This window comes from Dendrobates tinctorius, unplaced genomic scaffold, assembly GCF_039654945.1.
Source record: "Dendrobates tinctorius isolate UK_male_01 unplaced genomic scaffold, ASM3965494v1 ptg000023l, whole genome shotgun sequence".
Classification (NCBI taxonomy): domain Eukaryota; kingdom Metazoa; phylum Chordata; class Amphibia; order Anura; family Dendrobatidae; genus Dendrobates; species Dendrobates tinctorius.
Genome location: NW_027361691.1, coordinates 3536427 through 3547480, shown reverse-complemented (window position 1 = coordinate 3547480; position 11054 = coordinate 3536427). Strand labels below are relative to the sequence as shown.

Sequence of the window (11054 nt, the reverse complement as noted above, 5' to 3'; positions counted from 1 at the left end):
TAATGATCCAGATAAAAAAAGTGCATAAATAAAGTAACATAAAATATCTAATAAATGTGTCCAAAAGTGCAAAAAAGTGCAAAAAGGTGCTGATGTGCAAAAGAATTATACATATAAATCGCCGTGAGGCGAGTGCAAGACACAAAATAATACCTGTAAGCCAATTGGTGCTATATGGGTTGTATAAGAACGCGCCCCGACGCGCGTTTCGGAAATAGAATCTCCTTCGTCAGGGGGATAAATGTAATGTAGCGTAGATCGACGGCTTATTTATAAGGGAATCAATTGCATACAAAGTGCCATAACGACGCATGCGCCGTCACAAATACCCGGAAGTCAAAGACAAATCCAGATCATGTGATTAACTGCTTCCGGGTTATAGAGTCATTAGACGCCGTTGCTATGCAGACCAAAATAATAACAAATGCGTGTAATTTAAATACTTGCTAAACAAAATTAAGATAGCAATATATGTAACGGCGCATAAATGAAGCGGCGGCATATGGCACAATAATTAAATAATGAGGGAGGACATGGGCAGAGAACATAACGGCGCATGCGCAGACGTGGCAAAACGGATCCTGGATGGAGGCAAGCAATATAGCGCCGCCACCATACAAATCACCGATGCCAAGAAAGCGCATGCGCACAGTCAAATGCCAATGACTACCTCATACAATTTAAATGGAAAACAATGAATACTAAGAATAATAAAAATACCATATGCAATTTTATGTAATCACATAGTAATTAGGATACATATAAATGTGAAATATGTGACAAAAAAACATATCATCATGCATACAAATTACATAAGTGCAAGTGTATATATATAAATAGTGCCACAATATTGCAGTAATTATTAATGCAATAATAAATAATTTTTCATTACTTCCTTCTTCCAAAATTGATGCAGTGATCCTCATAAAACAAAAATAAGATAGCAATATAACAATATATGTAACGGCGCATAAATAAAGCGGCGGCATATGGCACAATAATTATATAATGAGGGAGGACACGGGCAGACAACATAACGGCGCAGACGTGGCAACACGGATCCTGGATGGAGGCAAGCAATGTAGCGCCGCCACCATACAAATCACCGATGCCAAGAAAGCGCATGCGCACAGTCAAATGCCAATGACTGCCTCATACAATTTAAATGGGAAACAATGAATACTAAGAAAAATAGTGATACCATATGCAATTTTGTATAATCACATAATGATTATAATACGTATAAATGTGACATATGTGACATATAAAAATAAAAAATCAATAATAAACAAACATATAATATCATCATGCATACAAATTACATAAGTGCAACTAAATAGTGCCACAATATTGCAGTAATTATAAATGCAGTAATAGATAGTTCTTCATTGCTTCCTTCTTCCAAGATTGATGCAGTGATCCTTATAAAAATACAACCGACATAACACTAAAAAAAAGGTGAAAAGAAAATGATTAAAAATACACAAATTATAAAAATGGAATGAACGAGAGACTCTCATTGAGACCAAGTGGGGACACAGTACCTAGTGTCCATATCCACTGTGTCTCAAGTTGCGCAAGAAGTTTACTGATATTGCCCCCTCTATCACCCGTATACACCATATCGATGCCAATTACCTTCAATAATGAAGAATCACAATTATGGTGTGTTTTAAAATGTCTAGGCAGGGTTTTAAGCGAGGCAATATCTTCAACATCAGCAGCTGCCCTTATGCCTAAAACATGCTCCCGCACCCTCACCTTGAGCTGGCGAGTGGTAAGGCCCACATAGATGAGGGGGCAGGGGCAAGTGGCATAATAAATGACTGCCGTAGATGAGCAAGTTATGGATTTTTTAATATCAAAGACATAAGCATTATTGGAGCTATTAAATGTGCGTGCTCTGACAATGTTAGGGCAAGCTATACACTGTCCACATGGTTTACAACCCGTGATTTGTTTAAACTGTGTAATAAAATTGTTAACCGGTGTCTGAACATAGTGGCTTTTTACTAGGCAGTCACGTAAATTACGTGATCTCCGAAATGTAATGTTAGGATAATCACCAATATACTTGGCAATAATGGGATCTGCCTTCAAAATTGGCCAAAATTTTTTCAAACAAGATTTGAATTCTTCATTTTGGCCATTGAAGTTAGTAATGAATCTAACTACTTCCTTAGAATTTGATTTCACCTCATTGTTGTCATAAAGCACACTGTGCCGAGATTGATGTCTTGCTCTATTGAAAGCCCTTTTTACAGCACGTCGACTATACCCCCTCTCAAAAAACCTTTCTTTCAACAGTTCTGCTTGTCTCAAAAAATCCATCTCTGTAGAACAGATGCGTCTTAAGCGCAAAAATTGCCCAATTGGAATGGAATTAATTAGGTTACGAGGGTGTGAAGATGAAGCATGAAGGAGAGAATTAACTGCTGTTTGTTTCCTGAATAAATCAGTTTGCAAACAATCATGACTATCCCTCACCACCTTGACATCCAGAAAATCAATAACCTCACAACTACACCGGAAGGTAAGATGCACATTGATGTCATTCAAATTAAGTGTTTCAATGAATTTGGATAACATGTCGGGGGAACCTTGCCAAATAAAAAACACATCATCGATGTAGCGCGTCCAGAATGGGACGCTCTCAATCGATACATGATTGCCAGATAAAAAGAGGTCCCTCTCCCACAGACCCAGGAACAGATTGGCATACGATGGGGCAAAAGAAGCACCCATCGCCGTTCCCTGGGTCTGTAGGAAGAAGGACCCCCTAAAAATAAAAAAATTATGGCATAAGGCAAAATTTAATAAATTGATAAAAAATACAACAAATGAACGTGAATAAGATGAATGTTGTAAAAAATAAGATACGGCAGTGATTCCATCGTCATGTTTAATATTAGTATATAAAGACTCCACGTCACATGTGACTAACATGGAGTCCTTATCAATGTGCATACCATCAATCTTTTTGAGAAAATCACCGGTGTCCCTGGTGTAAGATGGGAGGGATGTAACAAAAGGCTGCAAAATAAAATCAATATATTTATTGACATTTTCCAAGAAATTGCCTCTCCCTGATATAATTGGTCTGCCTGGTGGTATATTGGTGTTTTTGTGTATTTTGGGAAGCAGATAAAGGGTGGGAATGGTTGGCTCTGAAATTAGTAAAGACAAAAAGAGATCATTAGTGATAATGTTATCGTCTCTAGCATCCTGTAGGAATGATTTTAACTCAGCCTGAAATTTCAATAGAGGGTTAAATGTTAACCTCCTATAACATTCAGGGTTATTCAACTGGCGATATGCCTCAATTTCGTACATGTTCTTTGGCCATACCACTACATTTCCACCCTTATCCGCTTGTTTATACACAACATCCTGCAGACCAACCAATCTCTTAAGACTCAATCTTTCTTCACTGCTCAAATTGTCCATATGTATCTTTGGTGTGATGTTATGTAATTCTCTACTCACTGTTTTAACAAATACATCAACACTTGGACAGGTTGACAATGGAGGAAATTTAGTGGATGATTTTTTAATGACCTGTGGAACCTCACCTTCCTTAATGTTATGTTCTCTAGACAACTGCTCCAAATCAGTTAACGCCTTCTGTTCCGCCTCTGTCGGGAAAAGATCAAAAGTTTGTTTATCATGAAAGATGCGTTTAAACAATAACTTCCTAGCAAATAAATGTAAATCCTTGACTGCCGTAAAACAGTCAAATTTCGCCGTAGGGCAGAACATTAACCCCTTACTTAAAATGTCAAGTTCAGTAAATGAAAAAGTATGATTACTTAAATTAATTACCTTTAACTGATTGGAATTTAATTCCGGAGAATAATTCCTTTTGTTAGGAAGAAAACGCAAATTCCTTTTCCTTTTAGGAGTAACCATAGAGGATACAGAGGCGGAAGAGGAGGCAACAGAGGCATCACCGATTGAATGATTTGAAGCAATGGACATGGAACGGTCCCTATTGTGACTGTCATTGATATGTCTTTTCCAGTAATAAATCCTCCGTGAAGATAGATCATTTTGGTCCCTAGTCAGTTTATTAATATGTTTACGCTGTATATCCTTAACTAATGATTCCAAGTCTTTATCAAGGGACCCATTAAGACTAATAAATTGTTCGGGAGAGAGATTAGACTTAGCTTTATTAAATAGTTCATCCAACTCTTTGTCTACACTTGTAATGGATTTGGCATTAAAACCAATCAAAAGCTCCATAAGTTTCCAGGAAGTCTCATTGCAAATTTTCTCCCATGAATCTATAAAAACTTCATCTTCAACTATAAACGACGGGGTCACCCGTACTCTCAAACCTCTAGGTATTAATTGTTTTTTTATATAATTTTCCAAGAAGGCTTTTGTCCACCATATTCGTGTGCGTTTAAATAATAATTTCTTAATAGATCTAGATAGAGAGTCTAATGTTAGACCATCAAAAATTGTAGTGGTAGTGCCAGTTTTCCCAAACACATCATTCACCTGGCCCTGCCAGGATGATTCCCTGGTTTTAAAATCCATCCTTGAAAAGACCGCCCTGTGCAAAACACAGAAATATAAGAATAAACAGGGGAAAAGAACCAATCACACAGTGCCTATATAAGATGCAATAATTTCAGAAGAATATAATAATAAAATTATCAATATCAAATGTGTGCTGGAATCAATCCCCCAAAAAAAGGGGATGGCAGACCATCCGGGTATAAATGAAAATTGAAAAAATTCAAAGATGGGTTGAAATAAAAACCAAGATGAAAAAGATGATAAAAAATAATAATAATAACAATAATAATGAATGATACAATATAATATAAAAATACCTTTATTGAAATATTGGCACAACAATTAAATACATAAAATTGTGTATATATATAAAATAAAATAAGATAATATAATGACATATACAACCACAAAAGCAATATATTTATGGACAATGGAAAAACCAGTCCATAACAAAAGGCTTAATTAATGATCCAGATAAAAAAAGTGCATAAATAAAGTAACATAAAATATCTAATAAATGTGTCCAAAAGTGCAAAAAAGTGCAAAAAGGTGCTGATGTGCAAAAGAATTATACATATAAATCGCCGTGAGGCGAGTGCAAGACACAAAATAATACCTGTAAGCCAATTGGTGCTATATGGGTTGTATAAGAACGCGCCCCGACGCGCGTTTCGGAAATAGAATCTCCTTCGTCAGGGGGATAAATGTAATGTAGCGTAGATCGACGGCTTATTTATAAGGGAATCAATTGCATACAAAGTGCCATAACGACGCATGCGCCGTCACAAATACCCGGAAGTCAAAGACAAATCCAGATCATGTGATTAACTGCTTCCGGGTTATAGAGTCATTAGACGCCGTTGCTATGCAGACCAAAATAATAACAAATGCGTGTAATTTAAATACTTGCTAAACAAAATTAAGATAGCAATATATGTAACGGCGCATAAATGAAGCGGCGGCATATGGCACAATAAGGGGGCAATATCAGTAAACTTCTTGCGCAACTTGAGACACAGTGGATATGGACACTAGGTACTGTGTCCCCACTTGGTCTCAATGAGAGTCTCTCGTTCATTCCATTTTTATAATTTGTGTATTTTTAATCATTTTCTTTTCACCTTTTTTTTAGTGTTATGTCGGTTGTATTTTTATAAGGATCACTGCATCAATCTTGGAAGAAGGAAGCAATGAAGAACTATCTATTACTGCATTTATAATTACTGCAATATTGTGGCACTATTTAGTTGCACTTATGTAATTTGTATGCATGATGATATTATATGTTTGTTTATTATTGATTTTTTATTTTTATATGTCACATATGTCACATTTATACGTATTATAATCATTATGTGATTATACAAAATTGCATATGGTATCACTATTTTTCTTAGTATTCATTGTTTCCCATTTAAATTGTATGAGGCAGTCATTGGCATTTGACTGTGCGCATGCGCTTTCTTGGCATCGGTGATTTGTATGGTGGCGGCGCTACATTGCTTGCCTCCATCCAGGATCCGTGTTGCCACGTCTGCGCCGTTATGTTGTCTGCCCGTGTCCTCCCTCATTATATAATTATTGTGCCATATGCCGCCGCTTTATTTATGCGCCGTTACATATATTGTTATATTGCTATCTTATTTTTGTTTTATGAGGATCACTGCATCAATTTTGGAAGAAGGAAGTAATGAAAAATTATTTATTATTGCATTAATAATTACTGCAATATTGTGGCACTATTTATATATATACACTTGCACTTATGTAATTTGTATGCATGATGATATGTTTTTTTGTCACATATTTCACATTTATATGTATCCTAATTACTATGTGATTACATAAAATTGCATATGGTATTTTTATTATTCTTAGTATTCATTGTTTTCCATTTAAATTGTATGAGGTAGTCATTGGCATTTGACTGTGCGCATGCGCTTTCTTGGCATCGGTGATTTGTATGGTGGCGGCGCTATATTGCTTGCCTCCATCCAGGATCCGTTTTGCCACGTCTGCGCATGCGCCGTTATGTTCTCTGCCCATGTCCTCCCTCATTATTTAATTATTGTGCCATATGCCGCCGCTTCATTTATGCGCCGTTACATATATTGCTATCTTAATTTTGTTTAGCAAGTATTTAAATTACACGCATTTGTTATTATTTTGGTCTGCATAGCAACGGCGTCTAATGACTCTATAACCCGGAAGCAGTTAATCACATGATCTGGATTTGTCTTTGACTTCCGGGTATTTGTGACGGCGCATGCGTCGTTATGGCACTTTGTATGCAATTGATTCCCTTATAAATAAGCCGTCGATCTACGCTACATTACATTTATCCCCCTGACGAAGGAGATTCTATTTCCGAAACGCGCGTCGGGGCGCGTTCTTATACAACCCATATAGCACCAATTGGCTTACAGGTATTATTTTGTGTCTTGCACTCGCCTCACGGCGATTTATATGTATAATTCTTTTGCACATCAGCACCTTTTTGCACTTTTTTGCACTTTTGGACACATTTATTAGATATTTTATGTTACTTTATTTATGCACTTTTTTTATCTGGATCATTAATTAAGCCTTTTGTTATGGACTGGTTTTTCCATTGTCCATAAATATATTGCTTTTGTGGTTGTATATGTCATTATATTATCTTATTTTATTTTATATATATACACAATTTTATGTATTTAATTGTTGTGCCAATATTTCAATAAAGGTATTTTTATATTATATTGTATCATTCATTATTATTGTTATTATTATTATTTTTTATCATCTTTTTCATCTTGGTTTTTATTTCAACCCATCTTTGAATTTTTTCAATTTTCATTTATACCCGGATGGTCTGCCATCCCCTTTTTTTGGGGGATTGATTCCAGCACACATTTGATATTGATAATTTTATTATTATATTCTTCTGAAATTATTGCATCTTATATAGGCACTGTGTGATTGGTTCTTTTCCCCTGTTTATTCTTATATTTCTGTGTTTTGCACAGGGCGGTCTTTTCAAGGATGGATTTTAAAACCAGGGAATCATCCTGGCAGGGCCAGGTGAATGATGTGTTTGGGAAAACTGGCACTACCACTACAATTTTTGATGGTCTAACATTAGACTCTCTATCTAGATCTATTAAGAAATTATTATTTAAACGCACACGAATATGGTGGACAAAAGCCTTCTTGGAAAATTATATAAAAAAACAATTAATACCTAGAGGTTTGAGAGTACGGGTGACCCCGTCGTTTATAGTTGAAGATGAAGTTTTTATAGATTCATGGGAGAAAATTTGCAATGAGACTTCCTGGAAACTTATGGAGCTTTTGATTGGTTTTAATGCCAAATCCATTACAAGTGTAGACAAAGAGTTGGATGAACTATTTAATAAAGCTAAGTCTAATCTCTCTCCCGAACAATTTATTAGTCTTAATGGGTCCCTTGATAAAGACTTGGAATCATTAGTTAAGGATATACAGCGTAAACATATTAATAAACTGACTAGGGACCAAAATGATCTATCTTCACGGAGGATTTATTACTGGAAAAGACATATCAATGACAGTCACAATAGGGACCGTTCCATGTCCATTGCTTCAAATCATTCAATCGGTGATGCCTCTGTTGCCTCCTCTTCCGCCTCTGTATCCTCTATGGTTACTCCTAAAAGGAAAAGGAATTTGCGTTTTCTTCCTAACAAAAGGAATTATTCTCCGGAATTAAATTCCAATCAGTTAAAGGTAATTAATTTAAGTAATCATACTTTTTCATTTACTGAACTTGACATTTTAAGTAAGGGGTTAATGTTCTGCCCTACGGCGAAATTTGACTGTTTTACGGCAGTCAAGGATTTACATTTATTTGCTAGGAAGTTATTGTTTAAACGCATCTTTCATGATAAACAAACTTTTGATCTTTTCCCGACAGAGGCGGAACAGAAGGCGTTAACTGATTTGGAGCAGTTGTCTAGAGAACATAACATTAAGGAAGGTGAGGTTCCACAGGTCATTAAAAAATCATCCACTAAATTTCCTCCATTGTCAACCTGTCCAAGTGTTGATGTATTTGTTAAAACAGTGAGTAGAGAATTACATAACATCACACCAAAGATACATATGGACAATTTGAGCAGTGAAGAAAGATTGAGTCTTAAGAGATTGGTTGGTCTGCAGGATGTTGTGTATAAACAAGCGGATAAGGGTGGAAATGTAGTGGTATGGCCAAAGAACATGTACGAAATTGAGGCATATCGCCAGTTGAATAACCCTGAATGTTATAGGAGGTTAACATTTAACCCTCTATTGAAATTTCAGGCTGAGTTAAAATCATTCCTACAGGATGCTAGAGACGATAACATTATCACTAATGATCTCTTTTTGTCTTTACTAATTTCAGAGCCAACCATTCCCACCCTTTATCTGCTTCCCAAAATACACAAAAACACCAATATACCACCAGGCAGACCAATTATATCAGGGAGAGGCAATTTCTTGGAAAATGTCAATAAATATATTGATTTTATTTTGCAGCCTTTTGTTACATCCCTCCCATCTTACACCAGGGACACCGGTGATTTTCTCAAAAAGATTGATGGTATGCACATTGATAAGGACTCCATGTTAGTCACATGTGACGTGGAGTCTTTATATACTAATATTAAACATGACGATGGAATCACTGCCGTATCTTATTTTTTACAACATTCATCTTATTCACGTTCATTTGTTGTATTTTTTATCAATTTATTAAATTTTGCCTTATGCCAAAATTTTTTTATTTTTAGGGGGTCCTTCTTCCTACAGACCCAGGGAACGGCGATGGGTGCTTCTTTTGCCCCATCGTATGCCAATCTGTTCCTGGGTCTGTGGGAGAGGGACCTCTTTTTATCTGGCAATCATGTATCGATTGAGAGCGTCCCATTCTGGACGCGCTACATCGATGATGTGTTTTTTATTTGGCAAGGTTCCCCCGACATGTTATCCAAATTCATTGAAACACTTAATTTGAATGACATCAATGTGCATCTTACCTTCCGGTGTAGTTGTGAGGTTATTGATTTTCTGGATGTCAAGGTGGTGAGGGATAGTCATGATTGTTTGCAAACTGATTTATTCAGGAAACAAACAGCAGTTAATTCTCTCCTTCATGCTTCATCTTCACACCCTCGTAACCTAATTAATTCCATTCCAATTGGGCAATTTTTGCGCTTAAGACGCATCTGTTCTACAGAGATGGATTTTTTGAGACAAGCAGAACTGTTGAAAGAAAGGTTTTTTGAGAGGGGGTATAGTCGACGTGCTGTAAAAAGGGCTTTCAATAGAGCAAGACATCAATCTCGGCACAGTGTGCTTTATGACAACAATGAGGTGAAATCAAATTCTAAGGAAGTAGTTAGATTCATTACTAACTTCAATGGCCAAAATGAAGAATTCAAATCTTGTTTGAAAAAATTTTGGCCAATTTTGAAGGCAGATCCCATTATTGCCAAGTATATTGGTGATTATCCTAACATTACATTTCGGAGATCACGTAATTTACGTGACTGCCTAGTAAAAAGCCACTATGTTCAGACACCGGTTAACAATTTTATTACACAGTTTAAACAAATCACGGGTTGTAAACCATGTGGACAGTGTATAGCTTGCCCTAACATTGTCAGAGCACGCACATTTAATAGCTCCAATAATGCTTATGTCTTTGATATTAAAAAATCCATAACTTGCTCATCTACGGCAGTCATTTATTATGCCACTTGCCCCTGCCCCCTCATCTATGTGGGCCTTACCACTCGCCAGCTCAAGGTGAGGGTGCGGGAGCATGTTTTAGGCATAAGGGCAGCTGCTGATGTTGAAGATATTGCCTCGCTTAAAACCCTGCCTAGACATTTTAAAACACACCATAATTGTGATTCTTCATTATTGAAGGTAATTGGCATCGATATGGTGTATACGGGTGATAGAGGGGGCAATATCAGTAAACTTCTTGCGCAACTTGAGACACAGTGGATATGGACACTAGGTACTGTGTCCCCACTTGGTCTCAATGAGAGTCTCTCGTTCATTCCATTTTTATAATTTGTGTATTTTTAATCATTTTCTTTTCACCTTTTTTTTAGTGTTATGTCGGTTGTATTTTTATAAGGATCACTGCATCAATCTTGGAAGAAGGAAGCAATGAAGAACTATCTATTACTGCATTTATAATTACTGCAATATTGTGGCACTATTTAGTTGCACTTATGTAATTTGTATGCATGATGATATTATATGTTTGTTTATTATTGATTTTTTATTTTTATATGTCACATATGTCACATTTATACGTATTATAATCATTATGTGATTATACAAAATTGCATATGGTATCACTATTTTTCTTAGTATTCATTGTTTCCCATTTAAATTGTATGAGGCAGTCATTGGCATTTGACTGTGCGCATGCGCTTTCTTGGCATCGGTGATTTGTATGGTGGCGGCGCTACATTGCTTGCCTCCATCCAGGATCCGTGTTGCCACGTCTG

At 36.3% G+C, this 11054-nt stretch overlaps 2 long non-coding RNA genes across 2 annotated transcripts; one reads left to right on the top strand and one right to left on the bottom strand.

Annotated features, from left to right (window-relative positions):
- Window positions 1-1317: 1317 nt before the first annotated feature.
- LOC141084478 (uncharacterized) lies at window positions 1318-10654 on the bottom strand. The gene is made up of 3 exons (XR_012231007.1): window positions 9564-10654; window positions 3573-3635; window positions 1318-1447 (listed from the first exon to the last, which is right to left on the bottom strand). It is a non-coding gene; the product is annotated as an uncharacterized lncRNA (long non-coding RNA).
- Window positions 1443-10779, top strand: LOC141084477 (uncharacterized). The gene is made up of 3 exons (XR_012231006.1): window positions 1443-2533; window positions 8462-8524; window positions 10650-10779. It is a non-coding gene; the product is annotated as an uncharacterized lncRNA (long non-coding RNA).
- The last annotated feature ends 275 nt before the right edge of the window (window positions 10780-11054 follow it).